The sequence below is a fragment of the Triticum urartu genome, chromosome 3A (assembly GCF_056163025.1).
Source record: "Triticum urartu cultivar PI428250 chromosome 3A, HENAU_Tu73, whole genome shotgun sequence".
Classification (NCBI taxonomy): Eukaryota; Viridiplantae; Streptophyta; class Magnoliopsida; order Poales; family Poaceae; genus Triticum; species Triticum urartu.
The window spans coordinates 56514721-56525967 of record NC_141875.1 but is presented as its reverse complement, the minus strand read 5'-3'; positions in this window follow the sequence as shown (position 1 = coordinate 56525967).

Here is an 11247-nt window from a genome sequence, read left to right as displayed (position 1 = left end):
ATGCAAGGGATGGATAAGATGATTCCCAAGCTCTTCGCAATGCTAAAGGCTACGGAGGTAGAAATCAAGAAGGAGCATCAAGTGTTGATGGTCAACAAGACCACCAGTTTCAAGAAAAAGGGTAAAGGGAAGAAGGTGAACTTCAAGAAGAACGGCAAGCAAGTTGCTGCTCAAGTGAAGAAGCCCAAGCCTGGACCTAAGCCTGAGACTGAGTGCTTCTACTGCAAAGGGACTGGTCACTGGAAGCGGGACTGCCCCAAGTATTTGGCGGAGAAGAAGGGTGGCAAAGTGAAAGGTATATTTGATATATATGTTATTGATGCGTACCTTACTAATGCTCATAGTAGCGCCTGGGTATTTGATACTGGTTCTGTTGCTAATATTTGCAACTCGAAACATGGGCTACAGATTAAGTGAAGATTGACTAAAGACGAGGTAACGATGCACGTGGGAAATTGTTCCAAAGTCGATGTGATCGCCGTCGGCACGCTACCTCTACATCTACCTTCGGGATTAGTTTTAGATCTAAATAATTGTTATTTGGTGCCAACGATGAGCATGAACATTATATATGGATCTTGTTTGATGCGAGACGGTTATTCATTTAAATCAGAGAATAATGGTTGTTCTATTTATATGAATAATATCTTTTATGGTCATGCACCCTTGATGAGTGGTCTGTTTTTACTAAATCTTGATAGTAGTGATACACATGTTCATAGTATTGAAGCCAAAAGATATAAGTTTAATAATCATAGTGCAACTTATTTGTGCCACTGAAGTTTAGGTCATATTGGTGTAAAGCGCATGAAGAAACTCCATACTGATGGACTTTTGAAATCACTTGATTATGAATCACTTGATGCTTGCGAACCATGCCTCATGGGCAAGATGACTAAGACTCCATTCTCCGAAACAATGGACCGAGCAACAGACTTGTTGGAAATAATACATAATGATGTATGTGGTCCGATGAGTGTTGATGCTCGCGGCGGGCATCGTTATTTTCTTACCTTCACAGATGATTTGAGCAGATATGGGTATATTAACATAAGTCTGAAACATTTGAAAAGTTCAAAGAATTTCAGAGTGAAGTGGAAAATCATCGTAACAAGAAAATTAAGTTTCTACGATCTGATCGTGGAGGTGAATATTTGAGTTATGAGTTTGGTCTTCATTTAAACAATGCGGAATAGTTTTGCAACTCACGCCACCTGGAACACCACAACATATTGGTGTGCTTGAATGTCGTAACCGCACTTTATTAGATATGGTGCGATCTATGATGTCTCTTACCGATTTACCGCTATCATTTTGGGGTTATGCTTTAGAGACGGCTGCATTCACGTTAAATAGGGCACCACCAAAATCCGTTGAGATGACGCCTTATGAACTGTGGTTTGGCAAGAAACCCAAGTTGTCGTTTCTTAAAGATTGGGGCTGTGATGCTTATGTGAAAAAACTTCAACCTGATAAACTCGAACCCAAATCGGAGAAATGCTTCTTCATAGGATACCCAAAGGAGACTGTTGGGTACACCTTCTATCACAGATCCGAAGGCAATATATTCGTTTCTAAGAATGGATCCTTTCTAGAGAAGGAGTTTCTCTCGAAAGAAGTGAGTGGGAGGAAAGTAGAACTTGATGAGGTAATTGTACCTACTACCTTATTAGAAAGTAGTTCATCACAGAAATCAGTTCCAGTGATTCCTACACCAGTAAGTGAGGAAGCTAATGATGATGATCATGAAACTTCTGATCAAGTTACTACTGAAACTCGTAGGTCAACCAGAGTAAGATCCGCACTAGAGTGGTACGGTAATCCTGTTTTGGAGGTCATGTTACTTGACCATGAAGAACCTACGAACTATGAGGAAGCGATGATGAGCCCAGATTCCGCAAAATGGCTTGAGGCCATGAAATCTGAGATGGGATCCATGTATGAGAACAAAGTGTGGACTTTGGTTGACTTGCCCGATGATCGGCAGGCCATAGAGAATAAATGGATCTTCAAGAAGAAGACATACGCTGATGGTAATGTTACTGTCTACAAAGCTCGACTTGTTACAAAAGGTTTTCGACAAGTTCAAGGAGTTGACTATGATGAGACCTTCTCACCCGTAGCGATGCTTAAGTCTGTCCGAATCATGTTGGCAATTGCCGAATTTTATGATTATGAAATTTGGCAAATGGATGTCAAAACTGCATTCTTTAATGGATATCTTAAAGAAGAGTTGTATATGATGCAACCAGAAGGTTTTGTCGATCCAAAAGTGCTAACAAAGTGTGCAAGCTCCAACGATCCATTTATGGACTGGTGCAAGCCTCTCGGAGTTGGAATGTACGCTTTGATAGTGTGATCAAAGCATATGGTTTTATACATACTTTTGGAGAAGCCTATATTTACAAGAATTTGAGTGGGAGCTCTGTAGCATTTCTGATATTATATGTGGATGACATATTGCTGATTGGAAATGATACTGAATTTCTGAATAGCATAAAAGTATACTTGAATAAGAATTTTTCAATGAAAGACCTCGGTGAAGCTGCTTATATATTGGGCATCAAGATCTATAGAGATAGATCAAGACGCTTAAGTGGACTTTCACAAAGCACATACCTTGATAAAGTTTTGAAAAAGTTCAAAATGGATCAAGCAAAGAAAGGGTTCTTGCCTGTGTTACAAGGTGTGAAGTTGAGTCAGACTCAATGCCCGACCACTGCAGAAGATAGAGAGAAAATGAAAGTCATTCCCTTTGCTTCAGCCATAGGTTCTATCATGTATGCAATGTTGTGTACCAGACCTGATGTTTGCCTTGCTATTAGTTTAGCAGGGAGGTACCAAAGTAATCCAGGAGTGGATCACTGGACAGCGGTCAAGAACATCCTGAAATACCTGAAAAGGACTTAGGATACGTTTCTCGTATATGGAGGTGACAAAGAGCTCGTCGTAAACGGTTACGTTGATGCAAGCTTTGACACTGATCCGGATGACTCTAAGTCACAAACCGGATACATATTGTTATTGAATGGTGGAGCTGTCAGTTGGTGCGGTTCCAAGCAGAGCGTCGTGGCGGGATCTACGTGTGAAGCGGAGTACATAGCTGCTTCGGAAGCAGCAAATGAAGGAGTCTGGATCAAGCAGTTCATATCCGATCTAGGTGTCATACCTAGTGCATCAGGTCCAATGAAAATCTTTTGTGACAATACTGGTGCAATTGCCTTGGCAAAAGAATCCAGATTTCACAAGAGAAACAAGCACATCAAGAGACACTTCAATTCCATCTGCGATCAAGTCAAGAAGGGAGACATAGAGATTTGCAAGATACATACGGATCTGAATGTTGCAGACCCATTGACTAAGCCTCTCTCACGAGCAAAACATGATCAGCACCAGGGCACCATGGGTGTTAGAATCATTACAATGTAATCTAGATTATTGACTCTAGTGCAAGTGGGAGACTGAAGGAAATATGCCCAAAGGCAATAATAAAGTTGTTATTTATATTTCCTTATAACCTGATAAATGTTTATTATTCATGCTAGAATTGTATTAACTGGAAACTTAGTACATGTGTGAATACATACACAAACAGAGTGTCACTAGTATGCCTCTACCTGACTAGCTCGTTGATCAAAGATGGTTAAGTTTCCTAGCCATGGACAAAGAGGTGTAATTTGATAAACGGGATCACATCATTGGAGAATGATGTGATTGACTTGACCCATCCTTTAGCTTAGCACTTTGATCGTTTAGTTTACTGCTATTGCTTTCTCCATAAGTTATACGTGTTCCTATGACTATGAGATTATGCAACTCCCGAATACCGGAGGAACACTTAGTGTGCTATCAAACGTCACAACATAACTGGGTGACTATAAAGATTCTCTACAGTTGCCTCCAATGGTGTTTGTTGAGTTGGCATAGATCGAGATTAGGATTTGTCACTCCGTGTATCGGAGAGGTATCTCTGGGCCCTCTCGATAATGCACATCACTATAATCCTTGCAAGCAATGTGACTAATGAGTTAGTTGCGGTATGTTGCATTACAGAATGAGTAAAGAGACTTGCCGGTAACGAGATTGAACTAAGTATTAAGATACCGACAATCGAATCTCGGGCAAGTAACATACCGATGACGAAGGAACAACGTATGTTGTTATGCGGTTTGACCGATAAAGATCTTCATAGAATATGTAGGAACCAATATGAGCATCTAGGTTCCGCTATTGGTTATTGACCGGAGATGAGTCTTGGTCATGTCTACATAGTTCTCAAACCCGTAGGGTCCGCACGCTTAACATTCGGTGACGATCGGTATTATGAGTTTATGTGTTATGATGTACCGAAGGTTGTTAGGAGTCCCGGATGGGATCACAGACATGACGAGGAGTCTCAGAATGGTCGACACATAAAGATCGATATATTGGAAGCCTATGTTTGGACATCGGAATGGTTCCGGATGAGTTCAGGAATATACCGGAGTACCGGGAGGTTACCGGACCCCCCCCGGGAAGTATATGGGCCTTATTCGGCCATAGCGGGAGAGAGAAGAAGGGAGCCTAGGAGGGGGCGCCCCCCAAGCCCAATCCGAATTGGGAGGGGGGCCGGCCCACCTTTCCTTCCCCCCCTCTCCCCCTTCCTTCCTCTCCTAATTCAACTAGGGAAGGGGGGAATCCTACACCCGGTGGGAGTAGGACTCCCCTTGGGCGCGCCATTGAAGGGCCGGCCCTCCCCCTCCTCCACTCCTTTATATACGAGGGAGGGGGGCACCCCATAGACACACAAGTTGATCTCTTAGCCGTGTGCGGTGCCCCCCTCCACAGATTTCCACCTCGGTCATATCGTTGTAGTGCTTAGGCGAAGCCCTGCGTCCGTAACTTCATCATCACCATCATCACGCCGTTGTGCTGATGAAGCTCTCCCCCGACAATCAGCTAGATCTAGAGTTCGTGGGATGTCACTGTAACATCCCAAATTTTCAATTTGGAATGTTATACATTAGATCATCATTGCATATGATATTTTATTTGCGATTGGTTTTGATCCTAGAATTTCTACGCAACTCAAGGACCCATGGAGAGAGTTGGGGAATTCATTATTTTCATATTTGAGTTTTCTCAAATTTTGAGAATAGGATCATTTGATTTTATTTATTTTATCATCAATTATTTCTATTACAAAAATATGAGAGAGGGAATAAAATGACTTTCCTAAAATAAATAAATATTGAGGATTTAATAATAAAATCAAATGAGATTTTATTTCGGAGTTTTTCGTTATTTTATTTGAATTTAGGAAAAATGTGCATTTTTCAAAATTGCATTTAGGCCCCAAATAAATGTTCACCTTGTGTGGCTTGACTTTAGAAGCCCGTGAAAATTTATTTCGGAATTTTTGGAGTCCGTTTAGTATTTCTTTGTATTTTTCTTCTGCGCGTAAGTATTTAAAAAAACAGCGAACCGACCTAGGGCCGTGTCCGACTAGGACTCCCGGCCCGTTAGGATATATAAGCCGGGGGGGAGGCCCAGCCCCAGCCAAACCCTAGCCGAGCCGCCCAGCGCCGCCGCCGCACGCCGCCCGAGGTCCGCCGTCGCCTCGTTTTCCGCGCCGGTTTTTTTATTTTTTCGTAAAACCGTTCGGTTCTTTTCGTCGGTTTTTTTAGTTTTGGTTTTTTTAAATAGGTCAGTTTTTCCGGTTTATTTAAATAGCGAGTGTTCGTTCGTTCTAGCGAACGTTCGTCGTTTTTCTTTTTCTCGGATTTAATCCGTGATTTTTCTGATCGCGATTTCTGATCCGATTTTCTTTTTAGTATAACTTTTCGCTCGTTTATCAGAATCAGGCGATTCAAGCGCCTGGAGTTTCGTCTCGAAACCCTCTATCCGTTTAATCAACTTAAACAAGTTTTTGCTACTGTAAAATTTGCTCTAGATCCAGATTATTAGAACGAAGTTGTTTTCTTTCGCCGCTTGACTTTCATTGCTTCGTTCGAATTGATTCTTTTTGCAAATCGGAGTTCTTAAGTTGAACCTTCTAGTTAGATCTTTTATTTGACTTTTACCTGTGCATTATATGAGTACTTATTGGATGCTTGTTTGTTGTTTGCGATAGAGTACCCGGAGTGCGCCGTTTGTTACTTCGAATCACTAGGTTTCCCGGATCATCAGCAAGGCAAGTAACACTTTGATCATACCTTTCCTACTACCCAGTTTTATTGCATTAGATCCATCCTCACACATTGCATGATTAGGATCTAATTAAATTGTGGGATGGGAAGTAGTTGAGGTAGTACCTATTACCTGTTTATTATCAAACCTTTGGGAGTTACTTCTACGTTTGCTTATTATGTCATGCTATGCTAGTAGACGTGGATTGGGTGAGTGATATCCATGACAGATGTGAGATTGTTAATTAATGGTTTATCTAAGGTGGCAACTTAAACACACATCTGGGTGGATTGAGGCACCTGGGTATTCTAGGACTTGCCTGTTTTTTTTGGACCGCCACCCAGGCTCAAAGGGATCATGAGACTATTCATACTAGAAACTTTCGTGTGCAGCCACAAGCTATTATGGGCTCTAGCATAGTTGACTAAGTTGTGCGAACTCTTACAGTGGTAGACTAGTAGATGTAGGGGATGTAGGTGGTACGGTCTACCCGATCGTAAGGTGCTAGCACTTCTGAAAGACTATGTCTCGGTCATCCGTCTTCTCAAACACCATGTAGTGCGAGAAACCAAACGGAGGTGATCGAGTCTTGTGGGGAAAAGTGCGCAAACCTCTACAGAGTGTAATAAACTAATCATGGTTAGCCGTGTCCCCGGTTACGGACATCTTGAGTATCTAGTACATGGATTATCATGTGAATCTCAACATGTTACCCTAAATTAATTTTGTTGGGCTTTGTTTAATGATGATGCTTAATTGGGATTGAGAATGCTGTCAACCATTCTCAATGTTTAACAACCACCATGATAGTAATTAAATTTATTCCTTTGTAGTAGGGAAAAATTCGCTTTTTGCAAAACTGTAACCATTGAGCTTTCCACCAGCCAAATATGCATATAGTATAGCTGTTTCATTCCATTATTCTCTATGTGTTACCTTGCCAGCATATTCCATGTGCTGACCCATTTCGGGCTGCAACGTTAATGTTGCAGACTTTTCAAATGACGATTAAGGAGTTTTTAGGTCGTGGTTCTATACTCAGTGATGCTGTTGGAGTTGATGGACTCACTTATCTTCCAAGCCTTCCGCTGTTATCGTTATTAGATGGCCTTAAGCCATATTTAGTGTAATAAGTTCTCTATGGAGACACTCGATGTAATAAGTGTGTGATTGCTACTCTGTTATAAATCCTCCGAGTACTGTGTGGTGTCAGCATTACTGATCCAGGGATGACACCGGAGCACAGAGATTAGATTGTTTGAGGTCTGGTCGCTACAGTCACCGAGCTGAACGTGTGTAGATCGCGAAGGTGTCGTACCTTCGATGCTAGGATCAGACGGATCGTGAAGACGTACGACAACATCAACCACATTGTCATAACGCTTCCGCTTACGGTCTATGAGGGTACGTGGACAACACTCTCCCCTCCCGTTGCTATGCATCACCTAGATAGATCTTGCGTGTGTGTAGGAATTTTTTGAACTTACTGCGTTCCCCAACATGGCCCTCCTGCCCAGCAGCGTCTGGCGGCCTCTCGCTAGCCTGCCTCGGCCCTGAGCTACAAGCGCGATCCGCCGGCCCGCGACCGACCTTCGCCGGGGTCAGATGCTCGGGTCTCGGCGCTGGCTGTAGCCTCAACTGGGCCTCCTGCCTAGCCGCTACCATCGGCTTCACGCCATCACTCCTCGGACTCGGGTTGCGGGCCAAGCACGGCGAGCTCGAACCACACTTAACCTCCATAGCTAGGGGCTCCTCAACGATAAGGGAGTCTATCGGGATGGGTGGCAATACATGCTCATCTGCATCACCACTCTCAACTCGATCACCCCACAGTCGAGGGGGTGCGAAAGACGGGATCCCAAAGGACCCAATCCTTAGAGTATGCACGAGTGTGGACGAAGTCGGTGCCGAACCATTCTCCGGCGCCTGCGGAGTGGGTCTACTCCCTGCCACATTAGAACCCTCCCGTGCTTCACCATCATCGTGCTTCTCCCTATTACCCGTATCGTCATCCTTATCAGACATGTCAGCATCACCCCTCCCACGAGTGCCTCTTGAAACATCTCAGCATCCTCTAACTCAATATACAGTTTGTATACCATGCTGACATGCGTCCACCTGACCACATCCGGTATATGCTCAATAGCCAGAATGCTGACAAGTAACCTGACCACCCCGTGAGCCCGAGTAAACTGCCTATCAACACGCTCGGTCTTCCCAATCAGTGATCCTAGACTGCAGACCACCCTGGCATCATTGAGAGGCTTAGAAGGTGCCCCAGAAAATCGAACCCAAACCTGAGACAAAGGTGTGCCTTTTGGTTTTGTTTGCTTCCAAGCATCAAACTCAAGAAAACACTTTGTACCCGGCACATGTGCTATAGCAAACTTAAGGAGTTTCTTTAGCTCTTCCGCTGACGGAAAAACAACCTTATATAAATTATCATCCAGCCGGATAAGCTCCCAATGAGAGTTCTCAGGAGACAGCTCATTCAGCCTCTGCATAATCCGCGCCTCAAACAGGTAACCCTTCGTGACCTTAACCAGTCATGTAGTCAGGTTTTGCAGTGTATCTGGGATAACAGACGAAGTAGGTGACTCAAAGAACATCAAGTCTGCACAACAAACCCCATATATGGTCACCGTCGGTAACGGGTGCAGCAACACCGGGCACTCTCCCGATTCATGAGCGGGCTTGAGACAAGTATCACACAACTCCGTGTTGCATTATGCAATAAAATGTCCTTGCTCACCGCAACGATAGCATATCATCTTCTCTTTCTTGCACGCTCACTTAGTGGCCCTCTCACCATCCGACTTGTCGGGAAGTTTGTCAGAAACATGCTCATGACCTTTGACCCCATTTTGCAAGGGTACCGGGACCTTGGTAGAAGCCAGCGCGGTGACCACCGCCATGGCCTCGCCCGATAAATCTGATGGCTGCACCAAATCTGCCGTCTCCGACGACTGGCGCGCAACAACAAGGGCCTCGGTCTTGGTCGTGACGGCAGTAACCTGCGGCGGCGGAGGAGGGGGACGCTGTCGGTACTGGGACGCCCGCCTAGCCCAGCCCCTACCACCGTGAAAGCCCGGGTAACCTCCTCGGGACCAGTAATCTAGGCCAGGAGCCCCCTCCACAAAATTTCCCGGTGGCGCATAGAACAAGCCCCCTCCACAAAATTTCCCGGCGGCGCATAGAACAGACGCTCCTTTGAACCGTCACTTTGCCATGCGTAACCGCGGCCGCCGCCAGTCGACGACAACCCACGATGTTGTCCATCCCCATACACATTGACTCCATCATCGCTCCAAAGGCCACGAGGAGGACCGCGAGCTGCCTGTGCCACAGCGGCGAAGCCTCTACCCGACGCTGTCCCATGGGCAGCCGGGTACGGGCCATCGGCCCCGCGGCCCTCCCTTGCAGCCTGCTCGCCCACAGACGTTGGCCCCGTCGGGAGCGGAGGCGGCACCGCCGAAGGCATCAGCACCAGCCTGTGCTGCTGTTGCTGCACCCCGGCCCGTTGTGGCGGCAGAGCTGGCTTGGGCAGCGACTGCGGCGCCGCCTTAGGCAGAGGAGGCGCAGTCCGGGCGGGCGGAGGAGCAGTCTTTGGCAGCGGCGGAGCGGCCTTGTGCGGCAGCGGCAAGCCTCTCCCACGACCGGCCATGAATACGGCGAAAGATCGATCCAGGGGTCGTATCCTCGCTGCTCAACCTAGCGACGACTGAGGAAACCCTGGCCGGGCAATTTTGCGATGTGTGATCACCGTATGTGCATGTGGCTCGCAATCCAATGCAGCCCCATGCAGCCCGCACGGAGAAGGTTCTGCCGCTGATTCCTGGGCCGCGCACTGGGCCACATACCTAGCACGCCCCGGGCCCAGGTCGGACGTTTCCACCACCGGCCCATCAATCCCCAGCAGAAGATTCAAACGCGCCATCCGCACTGCCCGGATCGCCCGAGGACCGATGGCTGCCGGCGGTGGTTGCACTGCTGTCGGAGTTGTCTTTTTCTTCTTCTTGCGAGTAATATTTGTCCAACCATCTAATGGGAAGAAATCAGATAAAGTAGGTTGTGAAAAATTTACCTTGGGGAGGGGTCCTTTCCAAGGTTTGATCATCATCGACGAGGGCTTACCGAGACCCGCCGATCTTGGTTCCGCAACCCTCCTGTCTTTGCGCCCCTCGCCCGACGCGAGCTTCATGAAGGATTCAATGATTGGTGTCGTGAACTTTGATATCATCTCGATTGACGTTGGCAAGACTCTAGGCGAGTCAAGCTCGGCATCGTCGTCATCTTCGTCTTCGTCATCAGCTAGTACCCAAAACCTTCCTCTGATCTTCGGCTTAGGCATTGGGGCATCTGGTTCCGATATTACATTGACAACCTCGATCTGATCCTCCCTGCCCAAACTCTCCTGCATGCATTCAACAACAACAATTTTGAATTCAGATCTCAAATACACCCCCCCGCGTCGTCCTCCCCAGGGCGGCTCGGGCGGCGCTACTCCTCCCCGTGCACACTTCTCCCCCCAGCTTCTCCTTCCCTCCTGCCGCCGCCTATGGCTTCCGTCGGGCAAAGCCCCCACGGATCTGGCGGCGGCGGGCCGTGACGCTCAAGGCTGTGTCCCCATCAAGCAGGGGGGCTCGGGTGGTGGCCGACGGTGCCGCGCTACTCCGGCGCGCGTCCTCGAGCTTTGAGGTGGTGGAAGACGGCAGCGGTGGCTGGCGTGGGCTGTGGAGCAGCGTGTGATGCGGGCGGGGGGTGCCTAGGTGGCGCCCTGGTGCTCGTCGGTGGGAGGTTCGTCGGGCTGCCTCGGGCGTCTTCGGATCCGGTGCTCTCGTCCACGATTCGGCGGCCGCGTGGTGCGGTGGCCAAGCTCGGTGTGGTCTGACAACCTCCCCCACCCCCCCTCCCCCTCCACCTAGTTTGTGGCCTGATGCTCCCACGGGGTGCGCGGATCCGGCGCTATTGCGTCGGATCCGACAAGTTCACAACCCGGATTGGTCGTTGGTTGGGGGATCTGGGCCGGTCCGTCTTGCTGGCCGGCGTGGTGCCGGGCGTGTGAGGTGGGCACCGGAT